The sequence below is a fragment of the Tenrec ecaudatus genome, chromosome 2 (genome assembly GCF_050624435.1).
Source record: "Tenrec ecaudatus isolate mTenEca1 chromosome 2, mTenEca1.hap1, whole genome shotgun sequence".
In the NCBI taxonomy this organism is placed as follows: domain Eukaryota; kingdom Metazoa; phylum Chordata; class Mammalia; order Afrosoricida; family Tenrecidae; genus Tenrec; species Tenrec ecaudatus.
The window spans coordinates 286,520,182-286,545,434 of NC_134531.1; the positions used below are offsets into that span (position 1 = coordinate 286,520,182).

Here is a 25,253-nt window from a genome sequence, read left to right on the forward strand (position 1 = left end):
GTATATTTTTAAAATTTATAATCTATGCCACAGATAAAAATAGCTGCCATTGATTTGATTCTTATTCATGATGACTTCATCACATGAACACTAGAATTACGTTATTCTACAAAGTTTTCCTGGTTTTAGTCCTAATAAAAGTAGCTTGCCAGGCCTTTCTTTCATGGTGCACCTAGGCGTTTACCAACCTTAGGCTTCGGAGTTCCAGTACAAATCATTTATGCCACTCAGAGAACTCTTCCACTGATAATCATGTTTATTCTCGTGCTCATGCCATACTGTTTTGCTAAGAATCACTGTTATATGAGTTTAATGTATTATAAAAGACATATTCTCTACTCTTTTCCCTATACTATTAAATGAAATTAATTCTTTCATATGAATATTGGTGACCTTTTCTAAATTGCTAAAAAACAACACACAAATCTTCATTGAGATTCTAATTGTAATTAAATGAAGTATTGATATTATTTTGGGGATAGAGGACATTTTAGTGATACTAAATGTTCCCATTCTAAACTATTGAGATTTCTCCATTTATTCAGGATTATTTTTTCTGTTTTCAAGAATACTAGTTTTCTCAATTTATAAAACCCCAAATCAAACCTCTTGTCTTTGGGTTGTTTCTGATTCATAGCCACACTGTGAAAGAGAGCAGAACTGCCTACACTGGCTTTCCAATGTGCGCGCCTTTCTAAAGGAGACTGCCACAGCTTGCTCCACTGGAGTAGCTAGTAGGTTTGAACCGCTGATCTTTTGGTTAGGAAACAAGTGTGCTGTAGCAACGGCAGCACCATGGCTTATTGTTTTTCATGTAAGCCCTATATGTTTTATTGAATATATTTCTTCTTATTTAATATTGTCTTGCTATTATAACTGACATATTCCTATTTATAATTGCTTATAGTATTGTATTTTACCTTATATCTTTTATTCACCAAATGTTCTTGTTTAATAGTTTTTACTTTTTTTAAAGTATATAATTTTTTCTTTTTAAAATATATTTTATGTACCACGAGTGTTTGGTTTTCTTTCGTCATCAGCCACAAGTCAATTTTGAGAATAAATGTAACCAGACATATGTCCCTTAGTAAAAGAACCAAGACTTTAGCTTTTGTAAAAAATTAAAAAAATATCTATTTATATTTTTTATCATATTTTAATCAGTAATTGGCAAATCTTGTAGCTTATATAATTTGAAAATCTTTATGGGCAAACCCGTTTATCAAACCATTTATAATTGCAAAAATTTTGAAGCTACTTAATTGCCTAAAATAGTAATGATAAATTATATTTATAGGATGGAGTATTAGTCATAAAATATATATTTCAGCACTATTATTTTAAAAGTTAAAGGTATATGATATGTAATGTCAGGTGAAAATATTGGGATCTAAAACTTTAGATGTCACGTGAGTCCAATTTAATTACCTTTGGCTGTATATGTACATGTTGTACATGAAAATAAATGACGCTAACAACATCTTTTTTCTACTTTATTCTCCCTTTTCCCATTTTACACGCTTCTCTTATTGAAAACCCAGAGATATTACATATCTGGAAATATACTATATATACTCGAATATAAGCCAACCCGAGTATAAGCTGAGGTACCTAATTATTACCTGGGAAACCAGAAAAACTGACTGACTCGAGTATAAGCCTAGGGTGGGAAATGCAGGATGTAAATTAACACAGAGACCAGAGGGGAGCGATGGAGCACAGCCACAGACACATCCTTACCAGTTCAGCTGCCAGCGTAAGTGAATCACTATGGGTGCTTCTGCGAATTGGAGCCGTCCACGTCATAGGATGGCTCTGATTGGTTAGATGTGAGTAAACAAACATTCAAAGCCCTGCAGTGTCAGCGGGCCTTTGTATGAACAGTGGAGGAATGGCAATCACCCGTGAGACATTAAACCTCGCTGGGGTACTACTGACCCATGTATAAGCTGAACCCCAGTTTTTTAGCACATTTTTTTTTGTGCTGAAAAACTCGGCTTTTACACGAGTATATGCGTTATCTACTTCTATTTATTTAATCAAGGAACAAAAGTGAGAAAAGAAAAGAGAGTAGGTGATAAAAGGGAGTACAGGAGGATATGTGTATTAGCAAGAGTGATTGGTTTGGAGAGTTAAAGAGCCAGTAGAGACAAAAACATTAAAGTTAAGGATAGAAAAATGAGAATTGATAGAACAAAATTGCATGATCACAAAATCTGGCATCAAGCAAAAGGAGAATAATGATGGTGCATAGTAAATAAGTAAATGAAACCACGACAGTCATTGAATCCATCTGATTGTCATAATAACTTTTTAAATGTAAGTATTACTATTTTACAGATGAGGCACCAGAATTTCAAAGATATTAGGTGAATTGAAGAATGATTATTTTCCAAAAACCTTTGGTGAGATAGTCTCCAGGATTTGTGCAGTTGAAGTGAGCAAGATATTTACATATTATGGATACAGTGATATAAAGCTTCCAGAAGTAATTTGGGAGGGATTGTCAGGAAGCAAGCACAGTCTAGTGAACCTACATGAACTTACAGAAAATGGATAAGAGGAAATATTTAAAGTCACAATGAACTTGATGTCACCTCAATTTTTCTCTATTTTTAACGTTCTTGCCTAGACCCTAAATGTACATTGCAGTTTTTTATTACATTTTTCATAGAGCCTTGGAATCTATTTAAAATACTCAGTTCTGGGTGTTCAGTGTCAGTAGTTGAACATTTTAAGACTTTTGGATTCTCCCTTCACTTCACAAAAACTCACTAGCTTCTACTACATTCGGATTCATTAACATCACTATAGACATAATAAAATTTCCCCTGTGAGTTTCCAAGACTGTAACTCTTTACAGGAGTAGAAAGCCTTGTCTGTCTTCTCAGGGCTGGCTGGTGGTTTTGAACTGCTGACCTCTGGGTTACCAGCCCAATGCATAATCATTATGTAACCAGAATTTTGGTGCCGGTTAAGAGTATTGAAAGTACTACTGATATCCAAAAGAACAAACAAATCTTGTCTTGGAAGAAGTACACCCAGGTGCTCTGTAAAAGCAAGGATGACAAGATTTTTGTCTCATATACTTGGATGTTCTCTGTAGAGACCAGTCCCTGAAGAAAGACAAATGTAAAGTAGAGGGACAGTGAAAAAGAGGAAGACCCTTGATAAGTGGCTGCAACCATGGATTCAAACATAACAATTGTGAAGATGTTGTAGGACTAGCGATATTTTCTTTCTGTTGTACATAAGGTCTCTATTTTTCAGAACCGACTCAATGGATCCTATCAACTTCATGGTACAAACGTTCTTTTCCATGAGTACTGTTTAATGTTCATTTGATCTTCAATCTATCCAGTCAGATAGGTACTACAGATTAGTTAATGTGGTAGGACTTGAGATACAGTGGGATTTCTACTAATTATCCAGAATCCTAGTTATATTACAGGCTCTGGTTAATTTCACATAATAGGAAAATTAGAAAATATTTATGCAAAAAATTAGAAAATATGCAAACTATTCACATATATATCAAGCCTGGGAGCAAATGTAAAGTTTATTTTTATTTCAAACCTTTATTTTTACAAGAAGGTAATCAGGTTCACAGATATTAGAGTACTTTTCCTAAAGACATTATATTAAATAATTTCTAAGATGTTCTCAATATGTACAATTTTGAATGTGTGCTCCCATGAATTATTTTTCTTGATATATTTTCTGATTACATTTTATTCCTATAATTATATGCTTTTCCAAATAGAAAAAAATACCTTGCTATATTTTTAATTGAGATAAGCCCTCCTAATAATATCTAAGAGTAAGGTAAAATTCTATATCTTATTGATATAATCTCCATTTTAGTAATAGTGACAATTAAATTTGAGTGTGTTTCTCTAATAAATATTTGTATGGCTTGTCTGTTATTTAAAAATTGATAATAGTGATAAGGCATGAAAATGGAAGCTGTGTAAGGAATAGTTAAGTGCTTCCTGTTGTGATTGAAGTGTACAAGGAAGGCCCACCTAAATTTTCATTCCTGCAAGCCTAAAATTCCCTTTACTAGCAACCAGTTCTTTTCAAACAAAAAAAGTGACTTGTTAATATACAAGAGAGAGGTGATGTACCTAATGTCCTCTTTCAATAGCCAATGTGAGTTAATTCGTGAGTTTGGTTTCCTAAGATACCTGCCCGAAAGTTGTGCCTTGAGAGAAACTGGGATTAAATGGCAGGTAAGTTTTAATGAGGAGGATAGGGAGGTAGGTTGCAAATACAGGAAAATCCACAGAATAGAACAGAGGGTTCTGGCTAGGCCAGTGCTTAATAAGGGCAGCAAGCTGTTCTTCATTTCCATGTGCTCTTATCAAATCACAGTGCAGTTACTTCCCTCTTGCTCTATCTAGGTTGAGAGTGTTCCCAGGTCACGGGGCCCAGATCACAATTTGACCCATAGTACTTACTATGCTCCTCAAGTGTGTTTCGGGTTCAGTAGACTGAAAACAATACAGAAAAATTAGAATTCAAATTCAAGCTAATTACTATGTGGGGATTTGAAGACAAACACAATCAGCTCCACTTTTTGTCTTAACTAACTTTTCCAACTACTAGCAGTAATTCTCCAGTTAGGACTCTGGACATGGCTGGGAAGGAGTGTATAGATAACAAACATTGATGACTCCTGTAATAAAATACATTAATCTATAAACCACTGAGCATTTGCTATTCGATCCAGAAAGAGATAGGATTTTGAATCATTAGGCAAATCCTAAGTGAACTTTCATGATTGGACTATGCTTGGAAGAACTGTAAAATGATATTCTCTACTCGAAGACTGAGATGGGGAAGTTCTCTGGATTATCTTGTAGTTCGGTTCAGAGAATTTTAGTGGACGATTTGGGGATGGGAAGAGTTGCTATGAAATTTGTGCCTTGGGTTCTGACTGACCAGCAAAGAGAGCATTGACATGTCTGCTTTGAAAGAACAGCTCTGAAGCAACCAGACCTCTTTCCCAAAGTCCTTACTGGTGACAAGACATGGTGCTACGCTTATGACCCCGAAAGCAAGCAACAAGCCAGGGGAAGATGCCATCATAACCTTGCCCCACAAAAGTTGTCAAGTGAAATCAAAGATCAAGACAATGCTCATTTGTTTTTTGGTTTTTTTAATGTGAGCATGATGGTGTTTGGAATTTGTTCCACCAGGTCAGATTGTTATCCAGTTTTAAAAAAGAAAGGATTGTCTAACTGTGTGTGCAACAAAAAGGTCTGATTTGTGGCAGAATGGGAACTGTTTTTTTTTTCCACCACAACAATACACCCGCTCAAGCAGCGATCTCAGTGAGCCAGTTTTCGCTAAAAAACAGCTGTCTCTCTTGCCCCACACACCTCACTCACCTGACCTTGCCTCATGCTACTTCTTCTTGTTTCCACAAATGCAGAGGGACCTGAAAGGACAGTGTTTTGATGACATAGAAAAAAAATGAGGGTGGAATTGTCCGCCATCCAAACAGATGAGTTAGAAAAATGGTTCCAAGAATGGATCGCAAGTTTGACTAGTGTAGTAAGGATGATGAAGAGTGCTTTGAAGGTGATAAGGTTGTTTTGTAAAAATAAATAGATAGATAGGTAGACAGATAGATAGATAGACAGATAGATAGATAGATAGATAGATAGATAGATAGCTTTGGGGGGATTCTGGTTTTTCTTGAGGGGTACCCCTCATATACATTCATTTTTAAGACTGACTCAGAGACAAACTTTGTTGTGCAGAGTTTTGTTTTAATGGTTAAAAACTACTAAAAAAATTGCCTTACCTATAATGACTACAATTCAGGACTGAATATCCCATTAGAGGGAAGTTTTTTGTGATGAAGGATTTTCCATGTGCTTTCTTTTTTTATATAGGAAGCAGTGTCCATAGACATCATAATAAGATTGATACAGGGACTTAACCGGAAAGAGTTGACAAGTTTTCCTACATGGTATAATAAGTCCTTCCATTTGTGCTGCTTTTCTTTTCAGTCATACACATGAATAAAGGGAAGATAGAACAAGAGTGTCTTTCATTTACCACAATGCCTTTGCTGGGTGCAGCTCGTTTAATTGTTTCAGGATAAAGAATCCATGTTTTCTTATACAGAAATGTTGGCCAGTTTTCTTTTGCTCTGTTTTAAAGGGCATAACACGAGTATTTTTTAAATTGAGGAAATTTGATATAATTTTGAAGTGAGATTTTTATTTACTCATCATCTGCATGGAAAGTTTCTCCAAATTTTTGGCAAGAGATACTTGGCTATAATTGGTCACATTTATCTCTTCACATTTCAAGGATCTCCATGGCACTGAAATTTCTGTTTAAAGAATTTGGAAAATGTTTAATTAAATACAGGCCATGCACTATATTTACTTTCCCTCCATCCATGGTGGTCAGCTCTTTCTTTCCAAATGTTACACAGGGTTGCTGATCGCTGTGCCCGTGTGTGTGTGTGTGTGTGTGTGTGCGCGCACACACACACTGATAGAAAAATGGTGGAGAAAGAGGGAGAGTAGGTATTCATTTTAGTTGAATCAAAAGGTCCATTGCTGGGAGAGAGCTTTTATCCTAAAGATTTATTTTTATTTCTCCACCTTCAAATTAATACATTTAAAAATGTAGTATTGTGGTAGAAAGTAATTTAAGTAAACATTTTCACCTGTTCTGTTGATTTTTTTGTTGCAATCAGTTGGCATTGAATTAATCGTTAACTTTTTATAATTCTAAGCATTTCATGAATAATACATCTAGATGTCTTCCTTTGTTATTTCTGAAATTAAATGTTTGAATTCTAGTTTTTCTCTGTCTACTTAATTACAATCACTATTTTAAATGCAGAATGACATTAGTTTTAAGTAAGTCATTCATAAAGATCCAATATTTATGATGACCTACTTTATGTCAGGAACATACTATGTCCCATCTTAGCTAATACTTTGATCAACCCTTTGTGTTAATTAACCCCCATTTCTAGAGGATGAAGCTGAGATCCCAAGAGAGTAGCTAACTACTGACATGTTCCTGGACAGAACTGACCAATCTGTTTTCTTTTCTCTGTCTCCATGTCTGTCTTTTTAGTTGAGGTCACAATGATGTCCATCTTAGTCTATCCGCCTCCTCACGGCTCTTCTCTCTAAATTCTTCACTGCCTCCAATCCATGCTGCAGCCAAAAAGATGACTCTGCAACTGAGTTATGGTAAAATCCTCCAAGCCCCATCTCCTCATTCCTCTGTTAACCTCATCGCAATCCATTCTCCTCTAACTGACTGCATTCTAGTCACATGGATGTGCTTTGTTTCTAATCGCCCCCAGTGCTTTTTTTTTTTTTAGAGCTTTTTACATTCTGTTCCCAGAAGCTGCTTTTCTGAATCATTTGATCATTTTCATCCCTTACGTCTCAACTAAAATAAGTAGTGGCTATTGAGTACATTCTGACTCATGGCCACTCATGTGTGTCAGAGTACAACTGTGCTTTATCGAGTGTGCAATAGCTGATTCTCACAAGTAGATTGTCAAGCCTTTCTTCCAAGGAAATTTTTGGTGAACCCAGTCTTCTAACCCACACTGTTTGTACTGCTTCAATTGTACCACCCAGGGAATCCTCAAATAGGATACCACCGCTGAAAACTGCCCCCTACTCCCCTACACTCTGATTTTTGTTAGTTATTGTCAGAGAGCCTTTTTGGTTTGTAAACAAAATTTTTGTATTTATGTTTATATCTTTTCTGTAACATACTAAAATGTCTAAGAAACATACTAAGATCTCTATTTTTTAACTACTCTTAGCAAATATTAAGCATAGCAGTGTAAAACAGTGACAGTTTTTACTGCCAATGAATGTTATCTTAGAGCCAGAAGATGCCATCTTCCTACTGCTCTACCAAAAGTCAAGAGTGGCCTTATATTTTAGCAAGATACATTTTAAATTTATAAAATTGTGTATCACGGAGCTGAAGGGCATCTTACATCTCATCTATGAGGGGGCTTCAAAAATTCGTGGAAAATTTCCCACAAAAATTTTTGAAGCCCCTTTATCATCTCATCAGTGATTTCCAGGGCCCTGAGCTTCCCCTACAGCATCTTTACCAACTCTTATTGAGAGAATGCTTGGGCATCACTGGACTCAATGAAATAATTGCCTTTGGAGTAAATAATAAAATTCTTAGTGAGTTTTAATATCCTGTTTAATATTTATATTTTGAGACTTTGATTTTAGTATATTCCAGTTTTCTATATACAGAATTTTCACTGGTAATACTCTAGCATTCATTTGAAATACTTTGAATTTAACTTTACTATGTTATTAATTTTCAATTATAAAACTTATTTCAGGCAAGTCATTTTTTTTTCTGAATAGCACCAGAAATTTCCTGTTTGGTTCAGTCTTTTCAATCGTTAGTAAGCTTAATGATAAGAGTAGGAGTATGTTGGACTTTTTGTACAAAATATTTATTCCTGTATTTGTTCCTATTTTAAATTGTGCCAATTCTGTTCCTTTGGTCATCTACTTTTTTGTTGCACTATGTTAATTTTTGTAATTAAATAAAAGGTCTACTTTATTTTTTTGAAAAAACCCACCAGTTCTCTTAACATAACCAAGTGAAACATCACTTATAATTTCAGCCTCTTTGAATATATATTTGTGTGTGTATTTCACATGAACTTTACTAATTAAGATTAAAAAATTTGAATGACAAACTACTTTCTGAATTTTGAAATATCAAACAAAATAAGAAAACGTTTTAAATAAAGTGCACTCCTTGTGTTCAGAATGCCACCATACTTCCATCCCCCAGCATGATGTCAGCAATACAGTACAATTCATACCAATTTTAAAAAGTGCTTATTTGTCATCTCTTTTCCTGATTCATGTTCTTTGCATTAGTTCTTTCAGCTTATCATTCAAATATGCCCAAGTATTAACATAGAATATGTTGATAAAACTACAAACTGAAATACAAACAAACTCCTGGCCATCAAGTCCATTCTGATTCATAGGGACACTGCTGGACAAGGTAGAACGACACTGTGAGTTTCCTACGCTGTAACTCGCTAAGGGAGTAGAAAGCAGCATTTTCTCCCAGGGGGTGGCTGGTTTCCAACTGCTGACCTTGCAGCTAGCAGCCCAACTCATAGCCACTATGCTATCAGGGCTCCTTCTGATAAATGAAGCAGCAGTAACAAAAGCAGAACAGTTCAACCCTATTTGGAAAGTTTGCTTTGTTATCACTTCTCTCATTACCATCAAAACTTCAAGAAAGAGGCTTACATCCCCATCCATCCTTTTTACTGTTCATTAAATACTGAATTATACCAAGAAAACTTAAAACATTCTTACCAAGTTCTCAGATCATGAAATTGTCAAAATCAATAAAATACATTCTAGCCTAGCCTTACTTTATACAAAAAGTAAGTAGAAATGTCTTGCTACAAAGATAACAGAAAATTTACTAAACGATCAAAATGAAAGCTATTATTTCTTGATATATCCTCCATCCACGTCTGTCCACTTCTGAAGATGTTGTTCCCATTTTTGTAACTCTCGCTGAAGCATTCTGTGCTCTTTGATTTACACCACATTAAAATGGCAGGTGGGCATCATTGGAGAACTCAAATTGTGTTATTTTTAAATGCTTTGAGAACAAAAAGTAGTCTGAAGGGCAAGAGGAATGTAGTCGGGTGGGCGGTATAAGGCTTTCCAACAGGATCTGCTAGGACCGCTCTTGCTACATTCCAATGAGCAGGTCCGTCCCTGGTACAATTCTCCTGGTCTTTTTCTCATTAATGCAGCTTTCAGTTTTATTAAACCTTCGTAATAAACCTCTGTGATCATTCTATCCTAAGGGGGAAAACATTGTTAGCATTATCCCTTTGGAGTCTCCAAAAAGTTTAGTAGAACCTTCTGAGCTCCCCTGTCTGCCTTGAATTGGATTGAACCAGCAACTGCACTTGGGAGCCACTGTTTGGATTGGGCCTTTTTTTCCTCCCCTAAGGTCCTCTAATGAGACTAAGTCAAGTGATTCCCGAGAATTTGTCTTCAGACATGCACAGAGACATAGTCATACATGACTTGTTTAGAATGGACTTCTACAACTAAAACCTTGGTAGCGATACACTGCCACATATCTGTGATGATTTTGAAAATTTTGGACAGATTTTTTCTTTAAAAAGTTTGCACTCCTTATATTTTCTCTATAATCCCAGTTTTATTTTGTTTTTAAAATTTTCCTCCTGACTCTCCTTGAGCTCTCATTAGTATTCCCATAAATGTCCTCCTCTTCTTCCTCTTATGTTTTGGTTCTTATATATATATATATTTTTTAAGAGTCTTTACTTGTTTTGTTCATTGTATTTACATTTTATTTTGCTGTTGAGAATATACATAGCAAAGTACACCAATGAAACAGTTTCTACATATTCAATTTAGTGATATGGATTTATAATCATCAGTTGTGAAACAATCTTCACCCTCATTTGAGTTTTTCCTCCTTCATTCACAGAAACTCACTGCCTCCCAAGGATTCTATCTAATATTTTGAGTTGTTGTCAATCTGAGCTCATATCAGCAAACCAACCAATCCACTACCATCCAGTGGATTCCAACACGTCAAGACCCTCCAAGACAGAGAATTGTTTTACCATGTTTCTGAGGGCTATATCTTTAGGGAAGCAGACTGCTTCATCTTCCTTCCATGAGTGGTTGGTCGGTGAGTGTCTCCCCGGCACTCTGCTTTTCAGCTGATTTGGAGAAGTCTTTGCAAAAGGCCACACAGAACTCACAGATAGTGTTCATGATTATAGGGATCATTAGGGAAGTTAATAAGGGTTTACTAGAGAAGTTCATAGGCTTTCAGGTAAGAATAGCTCACAACACATGTGTTCAGCTAGGAAAGTTTCATCTTTGCTGTCTCTGCAGCAGACTTTGCTCTGGCCCTCAGTCTCATGGTCCTGGCTCTGTTCTGCCTGAGCAGTGATGCAGTGCTCTTTTAGGACTGCCATTAGATTCCCATAAGGTATGCCACTTCAACATGAGCCTCAGCGCCAGTTCACTTGGCTTTGGCTTCAGAGCCACAATTCAGCAAGGCCACATTCCTCTATTAAATGCACCAAAGCATGCCGCTTTATTTACTTTGGGGATTGGGAAATCCACTGCTCTCTCTCATGCTTGGGCTCCTCCTTCTGCTGCTGCTCATCTGCTTCTCCTCAAGTCTCACAGCTGTCTCCTGGATTAAGGAGGTTTAATGTATAGGATCCAAGGGTCCAAAGATGGCCTTTCTCTTTGTTGGTAGTGAGACACACACCTCTCCCCGCTGCTTCTGAGATGACTTATTTTATACTCCAAACAGGATGACAATCAAAATTAACTCTTAAATACTCACAGCTGAATCCCATAATCCTATCAGTATCTTCCCCCACCTTCTTACTCAGACCCATCAGGAAAACAAAGGTCATTTGATGGACACAACAAAAGCTGTGACTAGAAGAGTCATATTGAATAAGCCTCCGCATTGCAGAGCTTAGTACTTAATCCAGTGTGCCACCCTATTCTTTGATGTCAGTGTTCTCTTTTTTTATGAGGAAGATTCTGTAGCTGTACCTCATATTTCAGTTCACCCATGTCTCTCCAGGTGAGTAGATATAGCTGCTACTAGATATTTTCAGCTGAATGCTTGATAGGCATGCCAAACTTTATAAGACTAAAATTGGGGTTTTGTTTCTTTCCTTTAAATGTGTTATTTCTCCTGTACTTACCAACTATGAATGATAACCTGATGATCAGAAGTACCTGAAATACAAGCCTGTATATCCCTTTGCTCTATTTTCCTAAATCCAAGTACTACTTATTAAATACGTCTTAGTCTATTTTCACTACCTCCCTCTTTTATTTAGTTTATTCTTTCATTAGTTTCTCATCTGGATTATTCTTGAGATACTGATGTTTCCCCTGATTTTTTGTCACTTTAAATATCCTCTTTACACCCTTATTTCAATGATCTTTTTCGAATACAAATCATGACATTTCTCTGCATACAGTCTTGTAATGGCTCTTTATGGATTATCCATTTAAAAAATTCAAACCAGCTCTTTTCAAACCAGACTGAATCATTACAATTCTTGGACTGAGCTACTTATCCTCCTGTTTCTGTGCACTCTTTTTTTTCTTCCTAAAATCCTCTGCTTTCTTTCTTTGTTACTTCCTTAGCTATGCCAACTTGGGAAGTGGTGTCCTTTCCCCGTACATGCTTGTTCTAGGTGCCTTCCTCATTGCTTTGCAAACGCGTACTGCATATCTCTACGGATACACTCTCCATACTAAACCTCTCTACTCAAATCTTCCAAACCGTCAGTCTACACAGGGTCTGGGAAATAGTGTAAGTTCAGTAATGCTCTGGAAACTGATTGAATAAAGGGTGAGTGCACTAGATCTTTAATTATTCCTACCTACTAAGGTGAAAGCTGTGTATAAAATAATGGCAATGTAGGAGCCAAGCATACTGACTGAGATGTGCTTCTTTTTGTTCTGAATTCACGATATTAATATATTTAAATAAATACTTCCCCCATAAATGTGTGAGTCACACACTTCTAAAATTTTTATTTTATTAGGGGTTCTAACAGCTCTTACCACAATCCATATATATACATATATATATATATATATATATATAGTCAAACACATCTGTACATATATTGTCATCTTTTTCAAAACATTTTTTCTACTTGAGCCCTTGCTATCAGCTCCTCATTTTTTCCTTCCCTCCCCAACCCTCCCTTCCTCATGCTCCTTTGATAATTTATAAATTATTCTTTTTTTTCCCCTGCCTTACATAGACCATTGTTTCCCTTCATCCAATTTTCTGCTGTCCATTCCCCCTGGGAGGCAGGGTGGGGGGACAAGCGTTGATTATCATGATCCCCTTACTCCCCCCTCCCTCTCTTTCCCTCCTTGTATTGATGCTCCCCTTATTGATCCTGAGGGGTATATCTGTCCTGGATTCCCTCTGTTGTGCACTCTTAACTGTGCTAGTGTACATGTTCTAGTCTAGCCAGATTTGTAAGATAGAATTGGGGTCATGATAATGGGGTGGGGGAAGAACCGTTAAAGAACCAGAGGAAGGTTGTGTGTTTCATTGGTGCTATACTACACCCTGACTGGCTCGCCTTTTCCTTGTGGCCCTTCTGACATGGGGTGTCCCATTGACTGATGGGCTTTGGGTCTCTATGCTGCCTCATTTCCATTGATATGATTTTTGTTTTGTTTGTTCTGGGTCTTTGAAGCCTGATACCTGATCCCATCAACACCTCATGATCACACAGGCTGGTGTGCTTTTTCCTGGGCTTTGTTGCTTCTCAGCTAGATGGCCATTTATCTTCAAGTCTTTAAGACCACAGGTGCTATATTTTTTTATAGCCAGGCACCACCAGCTTTCTTCACATTTGCTTATGCACCCTTTTTGTCTTCAGTGATCATGTCAGAGAAGGTGAGCATCACAGAGTGCCGTGTTAGTAGAACAAAGTGTTCTTGTATTGAGGAAGTACTTGAGTAGAGGTCCAATGTCCATCTGATGCCGTAAGACTTTATAAGTAAATATATGTACACAATATATTCCTCTATCATAATATATAAATGTATTTTCATGTATACATGCACGTATTTAGACTTCTGTAAATTTCCTTTGTCTCCCAGTTCTTCCCTTTCTTTCCTTTTGCTTTCCTCCTGTCCTCCTATAACTTTCGGCCTTGATTGACATTTTGGTAATTCCCCTCAACTACATTGTCCTTGATTGAACACATCCAAACATCCTATGCCCTCCTTGCCATCAATATTAGATCACTTATTCTTCCCTTGTCCCTGAGTTTGTTGGCACCCCCTGTCCTTCCCCCCACTTCACCCTTTCTTGTGTCCCCAGTAACCATAAGTCCCATTGTTCTTCTGCCTATCTTGTCCAGATAGACATGCATAGACAATAATACGTGCAAAAAACAGGTAAAGCAAAACATAACAAAAATAAAACAACAATTAATATAACCAAACAAACAAGAAACCAACAGCAAATAAAAAAACAAAGAAAAGCCCTCAGACAGTCCTAGTTCTGTCCACTGACTTTTTTTTAAATTAATAAATCTTTTTATTGGGGCACATACAACTCTTATCACAATCCGTACATACATCATTTGAGCAAAGCACCCTAATACATTCGTTGCACTCGTCATTCTCATAATTCACCTTCCACTTGGGTTCCTGGAATCAGCTCGGTTTCCCTTTATTCCCCCTCCCTCTCCCTCCCCGCTCCCCCCTTCCCCCTGGTTCCTTGATAGTTTATAAATAATTATTATATCTTATCTTACACTCCCCGGTGTCTCCCCTCACCCACCTCCCCATTGCCCATCATCCAGAGAGGAGGTTACACATAGATCTCCAAGATCGGTTCTCCCTTCCTACACCCCCTTCCATCCTGGTGTCGCCACTCCTACCGCGGGTGTTGAGGGGTTCATCTGTCCTAGATTCCCTGTGTTTCCAGATCCCTACTGCACTGCTGTACATCCTCTGGTATAACCAGGTCCGCAAGGTAGAATTGGGGTCATGATAATTGGGACGGGAGGAAGCATTCAGGAACTAGAGGAAGGTTTTGAGTTTCATTGTTGCTACACTGAACCCTGAGTGACTCATCTCCTCCCCACTACCCCTCTGGAAGGGATGTCCAGCTGTCTACAGATGGACATTGGGTCCCCATCACGCACTCCTCCTCATTCACGGTGATGTGATTCTCGCCACCACCCCGCCTTTGTTGTTTGAGACCTGGTCTCCTCTGCCCTTCATGATCACCTATGTTGGTGTGCTGCTTCCATGTGGGCTTGGTTGCTTCTGGGCTAGATGGCCGCTTGTTTGCTTTCAAGCCTTTAAGTCCCCAGACGCTATATCTCTCAGTAGCTGGGCACCATCAGCCTTCTTCACCACACTTGCTTATGCACACCTTTGTCTTCAGCGATTATGTGAGGAAGGTCATCACACAATGATTGTTTTTGTTCCTTGGTGTCTGCTACATGGTCCATTCAACACCTTGTATTCGCTTAGGCCATGTGCTTCTTCTCTGTGGGCTTTGTTGCTTCTGAGCTAGATGGCCGCTTGTTTGCCTTCAAGCCTTTAAGACCCCACATGCTATATCTTTTTGATAGCCGGGCACCATCAGCTTTCTTCACCACGTTTGCTTACACACACGTCTGTCTTCAGTGATCATGTCGGGAAGGTGGGTATCATGCAATGACCGTTTAGCAGGGCGAGGTACTATTGTATTGGTGGAGTATGTGTGAGGATGTCCACTGACTTTTATGAGTATTTTTCAGTCGAATCTGCTGGGGTACTGTGCCCTGTCTCCCGAATCCACTTTTGGCATTCTTTGGGAACTTCGTTGCTTTGCTCCCCTTACTGCTGTGCTCTCTGCCCTTAGTGTTTCACCCCTCTGTGGTGGGGTTGTATAGGGCACATCTTCTGCCCTGTGTTCCCAGTGCTGTCCCCTTAGCGCTGTGTGTCAGTGAGGGGTGTTGTCGTTTCTCAGGGTGAGCCAGGTCCTGTGATCCTCTTATGCATTAGCTTCTCTGAGCCAGAATATTGTTCACAGGGCTTGGTGGGCCAGGATGTGTTCCACTCTCTTTCCTTCCCTCTTTGTTTGCTCCTGATCAGAAGCACCCCTCTTCTTGGACTGCAGCCTCCGTTTTGTCCTCTGAAGTGCATTCCTCGGGGGTTGGGGGTGCCCATGTAGTTGGGATAGTGGGGTGCCCCCACAGGCCTCTCTGTTGGTTCCCTGCTTCATGCCTAACCTGTGGTTAGTGGCTCAATATATATAACCTACCTTGCCATCACTGTTCTTAGGGAGTGAGGAAGTACTGTTTAAATAAAGTATATCTGTATAGTAAACTTACTATAAAATTTACATTTAAAAATTGAGTTATTTTTAAGTTGTCATCCAAGAAAATCAGTTTTTACTCTGCCACCAGCCATGTATGATAACTGTTCCCCATAAATTCACCAAATATTGATATTATCTATCAGTTCAGAGAACATGATATGTGTACAAGATTGAACACCTCATCATGTTTCTTAGAAATTCATCTTTTATGGGAACTACCTTCTCGTGTCCCTTGACTATTTTTCTATTGGGTTGTTTCTCTTTTTTTTCCCAACTTTTTGTTGCTTTGCATAGGTTTCCTGCCTAGCTCCAAGAATGAGTTCTACAGATCTTTGTTCATGCTACTTAGTACCCCACCCCTATTTTGCATATTTTTTCACTTAATGAAATATACAAACCATTGTATCACTCTTAGTCTATGAGTGGGGGGGCTCTGTTCTCTTGGATGGTCATTCAGAAATCAGTTTGATATATGGTCCCAGTTTTGGCCCAAGGACTAAAATTTTGCTCATAACACAGAAAATTAGCCCAGGTGCTAAGTTTCTTACAGTCATCTGTTCCTCTCCACCATAGTTTTCAGGAAGTGAGCATAAAACAGGTAAAATCATTGAGCTCTGATATTATAATTCATATCTTAAATTGATGAGAAATTGATATTATATTTTAGCATGCATATGTGAAACTTTTTTCCAAAATCCTCTTTCTTGAGAGGATTATGTACTGCTTAAAGTTATCTTTTGTCTTGCAGTCTTCTCAGAAGAGGCTTTAGAAAGTTCATGGAAAAATGGAAGCAAAATGCAATAGCGTTTTTCTATGAACTTTGTTGAAGTCCATTAGTTTTCGGATATGGAAGTCATTCTGCTTTTCTGTTAGTAAAGAACAAAACGAAGAGCGCTAGAGCACTAACTCTCTCTGCTGAATTACTGTGGAGGGCTTTCTATCTCCTAGTTTTTATTTTGTGTGTTTGTTCTAATATTGCATTCCCACATTCAGTTTGTCACTCTTCTCAGTAAATATCTTTCTGAATGAGACTCCATGTTTTTTCTCTCAGAATTTTGCCTGCTCAACTCTAAACTATTTCTAATGGGAAAGGTTGTTGCCAAAATAGGACATTTAAAAGTTATCTATGTCTTTGACTGTTATATTTCTGTGTTTAGGGATGCCCTTTCCATTTATTTAACATTGCTAAATGAATTTTTGGGAAAATATCAGATGCAATTATTAATTTCTCTCTCACACACAAAAAATGTGTGTATTCTTTTTGATAAAAGTAAAGTTCAAATTTATACAAAAGTAAAGGATTCTATACAATATATCTCCCTGTATTCATCACTCAGCTCCAAAATGCCAATATTAGATGATCAGCCACCAACCCCTCCAATTAAATTGAAGCAAATTCCAAATGTCATAGAATTTCATTCCTAAAATTGCTATAATTTCAGTTTTATATGTTTATTATGTGTGACTATATTCCCCTGGATACATGATATATGTATGTTTACATATTATATATACATGTTATATATACACTGTACTCACGCATAGACTTCTGTTACCAAAGAAATTTCTGTTAGACAAGGAAAAATATCATATATATATTAAATATATACACTATATAATGTATATATTCACAATGTGTTTTCTTTAAAATGTTTATATATGTACCTGGAAACATATATAAAACATTATATGTGTACATACTTTATTAATATATGATATATACACACATGTAATTTTTTTTTCTCTAACAGACATTTCTTGAGAAACTCTTCGTTGACCTTAGATTTATACCTGGATTCATCTGCAGCATATTTCTGACTGTGTACACCCAGAAAGGCCGAGGAACAGATAGCATTTTAAGTTTGCCTCTTTCAGAGCCTGGGCAGTTGTATTATTATATCAGTGTGTTCAGTTTCGTGAATAATCAGTGAGTGTTGGTGATGAACACTGAGTTTTCTGGTACTGGAGATACAGTAGTGCCCAAGGAAAGTGTTCAGTGATGGAGAGTGTCATCTTGTGCCCGACACTGAGACACTGCCCTAAAGTGCAAAGTTCCCAGTTTCGGAAAAAAATTGACTTTTCATTGTGCGTTTTAAGAATTATTTTTAAGAGTTATTTTTACACGTTTAGTCATGCATTTGAAGATGCCCCCACCCTACTTTCACTAAAATATTCACTGTAACATCATGTCAGGGAGTTTGGCAAAACCAAAATGGAAGAAAAGAATCCTTTCTTTACTAGGCTGTTCTGTACTGCCACTTTTAATCAACACAGTTAAGAATTTTAGTGCAAGCCTATTGGGTGTTTTAAGGTCTTGAGCCTGTGGTTTGAGGACTCATCACGTGGGAGGTTTGGGGAGAGGTACCGTTATAGCTGTTTGCTTACCTGCTGTGTGATGGGTCTCAGATGGCCACTACACTATTGCAGGTAGGAGTCATTACACTTGATTTTAATGTACATGTGATTGGAATGTGACTGATTACATAAGAGAGTTATACAAGAATGATAAGAAAAGGGCATTCTAGAGCTTCTAATTATGATAAGCAGTGTGAGGGGAAAAATAATGTATAGTTTGTGCACATACTAAGAAACATACCGTTTCATTACTATATAATAAAGTCGATGGAGCGTTCATACTGTATTCTCATTAGATATCTATAAGCAAAGTTTATAGTATAAATTAATTGTTTAAGATGGCAATTTTCTTTGCAACAGGTCAACAGAAAAGATAATGTACTTTCATAGGCAGATAAAAGTATAAATCTAAACATCTATTTAGGAAATAAAGGCACTCTAGTGGCACAGTGGGGTAACAAAGCATGCTAACCACAAGGTCAGCAGTTCAGATCCATCAGTTGTTCCATGGGAGAAAGAAGCGTCTGTCTGTTTTTGTAGAAATGTGTTGTCCAGAATGTGAAAGGAAGAGTTCTATTGTCTTCTAGGGTTACTATGACCTGGACTCCTCTCAATGGCAGTAGGTTTGTTTATTCATTAAGGAAATATGGGAATATGTTATCACTGGTGATTATTCCAGGATTACTTTCATATTAAGGACTTTTACAGTTTAATTACATGCTATTGCATTTGTACCATCACTATTTTAATTTCAAGAATTATTTTAATTGCTGCTGTTATAGTCCTTATACTAGAATTTAGAAATTGGTGGTGATTAAATGAAACTGGGCTCATGGATCTTACGGTCTTAGCTGAAGACAATATATATGCCGGCCCACCTATAAGCACCATTCACAGACATACAAGGGGCTTATGGAAAATTTCCCTTGCCTTTCAATACATTTTTTTCATACAAACTTATTGATGCCTCCCCTTAACAGACTGCATAAGCTTACAAATAAAAGAATATTAGCTTCCAGCAATGGTACTAAATTGTTACTAATTCTATGCTAGCATAAAATAGTACATTCAAATTTACATTTCAGTGACCTATTCTTCATTTAAACCTGTTTATATTTAAGGTATTTTTTGGAAAAGTTTCAATTAAAAATTGTATTATTAATTTGTATCTCTGAAAGTATCTTGGACTTCTTATTTTGTACAAAACCTATACGTGCTAACACTTTCCATTAGTAAAATAGATTGAGATTTCTCAGATGCTTGACATATATGCCAGCCAGGGAAAACAGTGATTATTGTATTAAAAACATTAAGATCACTGGGTTAACGATGTTCTGCCAGAGTAATGAGATTGTCCCTTAAATAAAGAATTTTAAGTTAGAAATTTTTTAGCAAGTTAAAACTAACTAGAGACTCTAAAGAAAAGTAATCTTAGCAGGACGATTTATGTCCTCAAGCAAAGTTTAAAGCAAACAAAAAAGTTGTGTATTTGGCGTTTCAATTTTTTGAACATGATGTTTTCTATCCTTTGTTCTTTTATCTCCCCATGAGCAGAGGCACATAAAGTGGCAGTGGGGCCAAAAGTGCTCGATGTCTTGGCACTTATTAACTATGGCAATTAGCACCATTCAGATTGATGCATTTCCAGGGTGAAAGCTTGATTTGGACCAAACAAACAAAAAATGGTGGCATTTGTGAAGGTGGAATGACAGTGACCAAGGAGAAATGGCAACAAATGAAAAAGAGCTCACCTGAAAAGACATTGACTATTCGAAAAAAAATTTTTACAGTGGTACGAGTGTTTCAACAGAACTACAATCCCCTGAGGGTTTATTAATGCTTCCGTAGCTAAAGTAAAATCAAAAGACACCAGGGAAGTTCGCTTTATTAGCCTATTGGCTTGAACCCCAACAATACATAATGTTCTTGTAATAGTTTATGGGTGACTGCAGTTACTTGGTAGTGAATGTTTTCCATGTTTCGGCTCTTCGTATCAGATCTACTAGTAGAGAACATTTCGTTCTTGAGAATATTAGAAAGGAAATTGATCTAGCTTAGAAGTTGCTGGACCATTTTAATATAGTGTAAACGTCTCCTCCCTGCAGGCTGTGTGACTTTTGTTCTTTTTGCTGAGGTCATACGATCGTCTGTGTTTGTGAGCAGCTGGCTTTATTGCAGCTCACCTACCCTGATTAAGTATTTCGTAGGTTCCTGACAATTAGAAAGAAAAGTAAAAAATGATTCTCAGCATTTTCATTGCCCTTATCTGTTATAAGTCTGACCACTTCTTGACAGAGAACACAAATTTAGGTGAGTTAATTTTGAGTCTCAATTTGGTGATGAATTATTAATGACTTTATTCTGAGGTTATATTTAAAATTCTTTAAGTTAGTGTGAACTGTAAGAAATTATTGTATTTTAAACAATGAAGGTTGGGAATATTGTGAACTGAATTATCTAATAAACAGTATTCTGAGACCATTGATGCTCACTCCAACAAATACTCATGCTGTATACACAATAAAAATAAGTTGTTGTGCACTCACTAGAAATAGAAAAGGACGTGATGATAACACTCTACCTGAGTAAATTAATCTTTTCTTTATTCTTTGGAATCCATAAGATCATTTGTTTCATATAAAAGTTATATTAAAAATTAATGTACTGAGGTTATAAAATTTGGAGGAACGTGAACTAAAGTTTGAATCTCTACTGAATGCAGGTGGAAGTTGTTTGAGGAACATTTATAGCAACAAATCACAGTCTTTTCCTAGCAAGATCCAGGCATCCACATAGACAGAAAGGGTCAATGTGGTAATATAAAATTACAAAGAAAGTCCTGGTTGGATAGAAAGCTCTAAAAAGGTCATGGTGAAACATTAAAAAGAAAAATAGAATAATATAGAGGAAATTGTGAAGAAGCAGTAAAAGCAATTAGGAATGAAATAAGAGCCTCAATGCCAACTGTTAAAAATGAATGATGTGGGGTGGGTGTCAGGTTTCCGCCGACTTCATGGACGGTGGGGAGGAGAATTGCTACCCAAGGCTCATGTCTGTGAGAGTAGCCGCCACCGACACCCAACATTCAACGCACGCGCTCACACACACACACAGACACACACACTCTCCTCACCTGGGTTCGATAGTTCATTGCAGTGGCCACACATAACTCACAGATGACACTCTGAATTATGGGGTTTAGAAATGAAGCTACCCAGGTTACAATTCAGGAGCTACATGCTCACGATGCAATTATTCTGTCAGTAGACCTTCTCTGCTGTGCTCCAAAGCAGACCAGACCGCTCCTTGGTCCTCAGCCTCTTGTCCTGTTCTCTGCGTTGTTCACACAGTTACAAAACTCTGCAAATAAATGCCCAAAGAGCATTCCATTCTGCTACAGACTTCATTGGGAAGATACTCGGCTCTCTACGATAGGTCAACAAATGTAGTTCACATAAGTCCCTGGAGGCATCCCACTTCACAAGGCTGCTTCTTGCCCAAGGTACTCACTTCCCTTGTTCTATGGGCCCAAAGTCCATGCTCTGTCTTTTGCTTTGGCTCCTGGTTCTGTTGCTGCCACTCCTTTGTTTCTCCTCTGGTGTTACAGCTATCTCTTGAATCAAGAAGATCCACTGCACAGGGATCTCAGGGTCCAGAGGACACACTCTGTGACCACTTCTTCCCTTCTGTTGGTAGTAAAATCCCCACTTCCTGCTTTTGAGATAACTTATTTTATACCCAGCAGGATGGTAATCACAATTAACCCCATTAACAATCACTCACAGCTGAATAATATAATCCTATTAGTATATCTTCCCCCACATTACCCTGACAAATGAGGAAAAAGTTATTTGTTGGGAATTACTAGTTTCTTGGGGATTATGTCTAGAAGAGACACAGTAAATAATTCACTATACTGCAGCAATAAAAGAAAACAAAATAAAAATAAATAAACCCACTGTCAGCAAGTAAATTCTGACTTATAGCAACTCTATGGACAGAATAGAACTGTCCCTGTAAATTTCTAAGACTGTAAATCTTTACAAGAGCTGAAAGCCTCATTTATCTCCCTAGGAGCAGTTGGTGGGTTTGAACTTCTGACCGTGTTTAGTAGTCCAATGTAGAATCCAGGATACTACCAGGCTCCTACTACAAGAAGAAAAATAAAAACCTCATTGCCATCAAGTTGATTCCAACTCATAATGACCCTGTGGGAGCAGGTAGGACTGCTCCTGTGCTTTCTGACACTGCAGTTCTTTCAAGGTGGAGAAAACATCATCTTTCTCCCACAGGTCAGAGGAGCTGGTTGTTTCTGACTGCTGTCCTTGCAGCCAAGAGCCCAGTGTGCCACCCACTGTGCCACCAGGGCTCCCAACAGTAGAATAGCCAAAGTCCCGAGGATGCAGCTGCATAACCATCCAGTTTAAAGAAACCACTTTCAAATGTTGTGTGCCAGGAGCAAAGCAGCATGACGAGAAATGAACGATTTGCCGTTTTTTTGTTTAAGAGTGGAATGGCAAGGTAATGCTGAACAACCATACCCCATGCTATGATGAGTTATTCTTTCACAATTATATTTTGAAGCAACAAGGTGAAAATGAAATTATTTCAGCTACCTGAGATATGCAGGCTCTTCAATAATACATAATACTTTAGAATTTCGCTATTTATACAAGAGGCATTATATATTTAAATATATATCATACAGATATGACTACAGTTTTGCTGTACCTTTAGGTCACCACATATAACCTCAATGATGGCAAATCAACACAGCCGATTTGGCCTCACCAATTTAAAAACATTTCACAATGTTTTGTTAAATCCCGGAAAGTGGTTTCACAGAGAGAGATTTCAGATCTTTGCAAATGATTATGAGTTCAGAGACATAATAATGAGAAACACCGCAGTCAGGCCTAGACAGATTTAGACAAATTAATGACCCAACTAGGTGATGGCAACCATAGTCGTTACCTGTTAGTAAAATAATCTTGAAAGCAGTTCAATGAATATTTGAAAGAAATATTTTCTCCTCTTTTGAAACAGTTAATTGGCCATTTTTAAGGTGATTTGGAAAAGATGAAGTCTAGAGTCTTCACTGCATTATCTTTCTTCTGCTACCTTATTAAAAAATCTAGAAGGGCTCTGAAGGATTATTCATCAGTTTAAGTAAATTTATTATATATATTTAGAGTTTATTTACAAATGCATGTACTCCTACACTCATAAAGTACTCTTCCATTTATACTCATAATAAACCTTTAAAATATTATTTATTAAAATATTTACTTTGTATCCATTGATTTTACTTAGATCAAATAATTTTACTTCTCTTTTAATAAATGGAAATTTCTTCTAAAACTATTATGAAGGAAAAATACTGTTACAATATAATTTTCATATGTTCTATTGTTTCTAGGTGTTGTCCAACTTCATGAAGTCAATCCTAACCCTTGTGATAGAGTAGAACCCCACTGGATTATTTTTTTGGGGGGTGTAACCTTTATGGAAGTAGATCATTATATCTCCTTTACAGCTTCTGAACTACTTCTGAACTAGTCCAAAATTATTTTTTACTGGAGAAGAAAACAGTTACCTCCACACTACACTCAAAAAGAGAGTAACATCTTATCCAACCATTTTATTTTTATTATCTTTCCTTTAAGGTTTTTATTAAAGACCCTTTTAGGAGTGGGGGTAGATAACAAAACTAATTATCTACTAATTTACCAAATATGTTACAATTTTAGTGGGTCTTAAAATATAAAATACATAACATGGTATGATTGACATTTAAAAATTATATATGTGTATATAAATATATGTATCTTAGAATTCTCAGGCTCAATCCACCTTAGATTCTAAAACAGGAGAATTTACTTCTATAAGAATTTTAGAGTAATTGCTTAATAACTGTACATTCCAGGTTTTATAGTGTGGTTATCAGATGAATCTCATATGATTAATAGCACTCTGTAAGATGGCATTTCAGTTTGTTGTCTTTTTAAAAGTGAAAGTACAACATAAAATAGTTTAGGTTATTTAATGGACTGTGGGTTATACCTTAACTAAATAAAAGATTGCAACATGAATTAATATATGTACAGAATTAAAAGTTGGGGCTGAATTTCTATTCTAATTTCACAGTAGCTTCAATTATCATTCAGCATTTTTTCAGTAATGTATCATTTGACCCAAATATTGCCAAATGTTTGGCTGCATATTTTATTTTGCAGAGGCAGTTAAGAAGCAATAATAGCAGGAGTGCTTGGACAGATGGTGGAAGAATGATAACTTAAATGCAGATTGGAATCCTCTTTGTAGGAAACAGAACATTTTATTCAGCATACTTAACCTGACCTAACAAAGTTATAGCACTGTTTTCAAACTATCAGCATAGTTACCACAATTCTCTGGCCAAAAAAGCAAATGAAGATGCTTCATTTTGCAAACATGAATGGAGAAGTAGTATAAATATTTTTAGCAAAGTTTTTTGAAAATATGTAGATTCTTTTTTTGGTGGAAAAACAGTAACGACACAACATGCACTTTGGTTCAAAGAAGGAAGAGATGAAACATTATCATTATATTTCCCATAGCATTAGCCGATGCCATTGAAATACAGTAATGTCAATGAATATCATTGGTTTTGCAAAATTATTTCATGTGATCTTTGGGGTAATTACTATTATGGAGTCTATGCTTTTCAATCAATCTTTCTTTGCTTACAATTTACCTATTCCATGGGAATTATACACATGGACCTCACTGGGTGGAATAAACAGAAAGCAAAACCGAACAAACAGAAAGAGATGATGGAGAATTTCTGTATCATCAGTCAGAACAATGGCACAGTCTGACTTCAGAATAGAAGAACATCAATAGTTCATATGCAAAATTGCACTAGAAGTTGGGACGAATCCAGAATTCCACTGGAAATATATATATTTAAA

At 36.9% G+C, this 25,253-nt stretch overlaps 1 protein-coding gene across 6 annotated transcripts in view; it reads left to right on the forward strand.

Annotated features, from left to right (window-relative positions):
- ZBTB20 (zinc finger and BTB domain containing 20) overlaps positions 1 to 25,253 on the forward strand; it is a 968,716-nt gene that overhangs the window by 116,413 nt on the left and 827,050 nt on the right. The window lies entirely within an intron of this gene.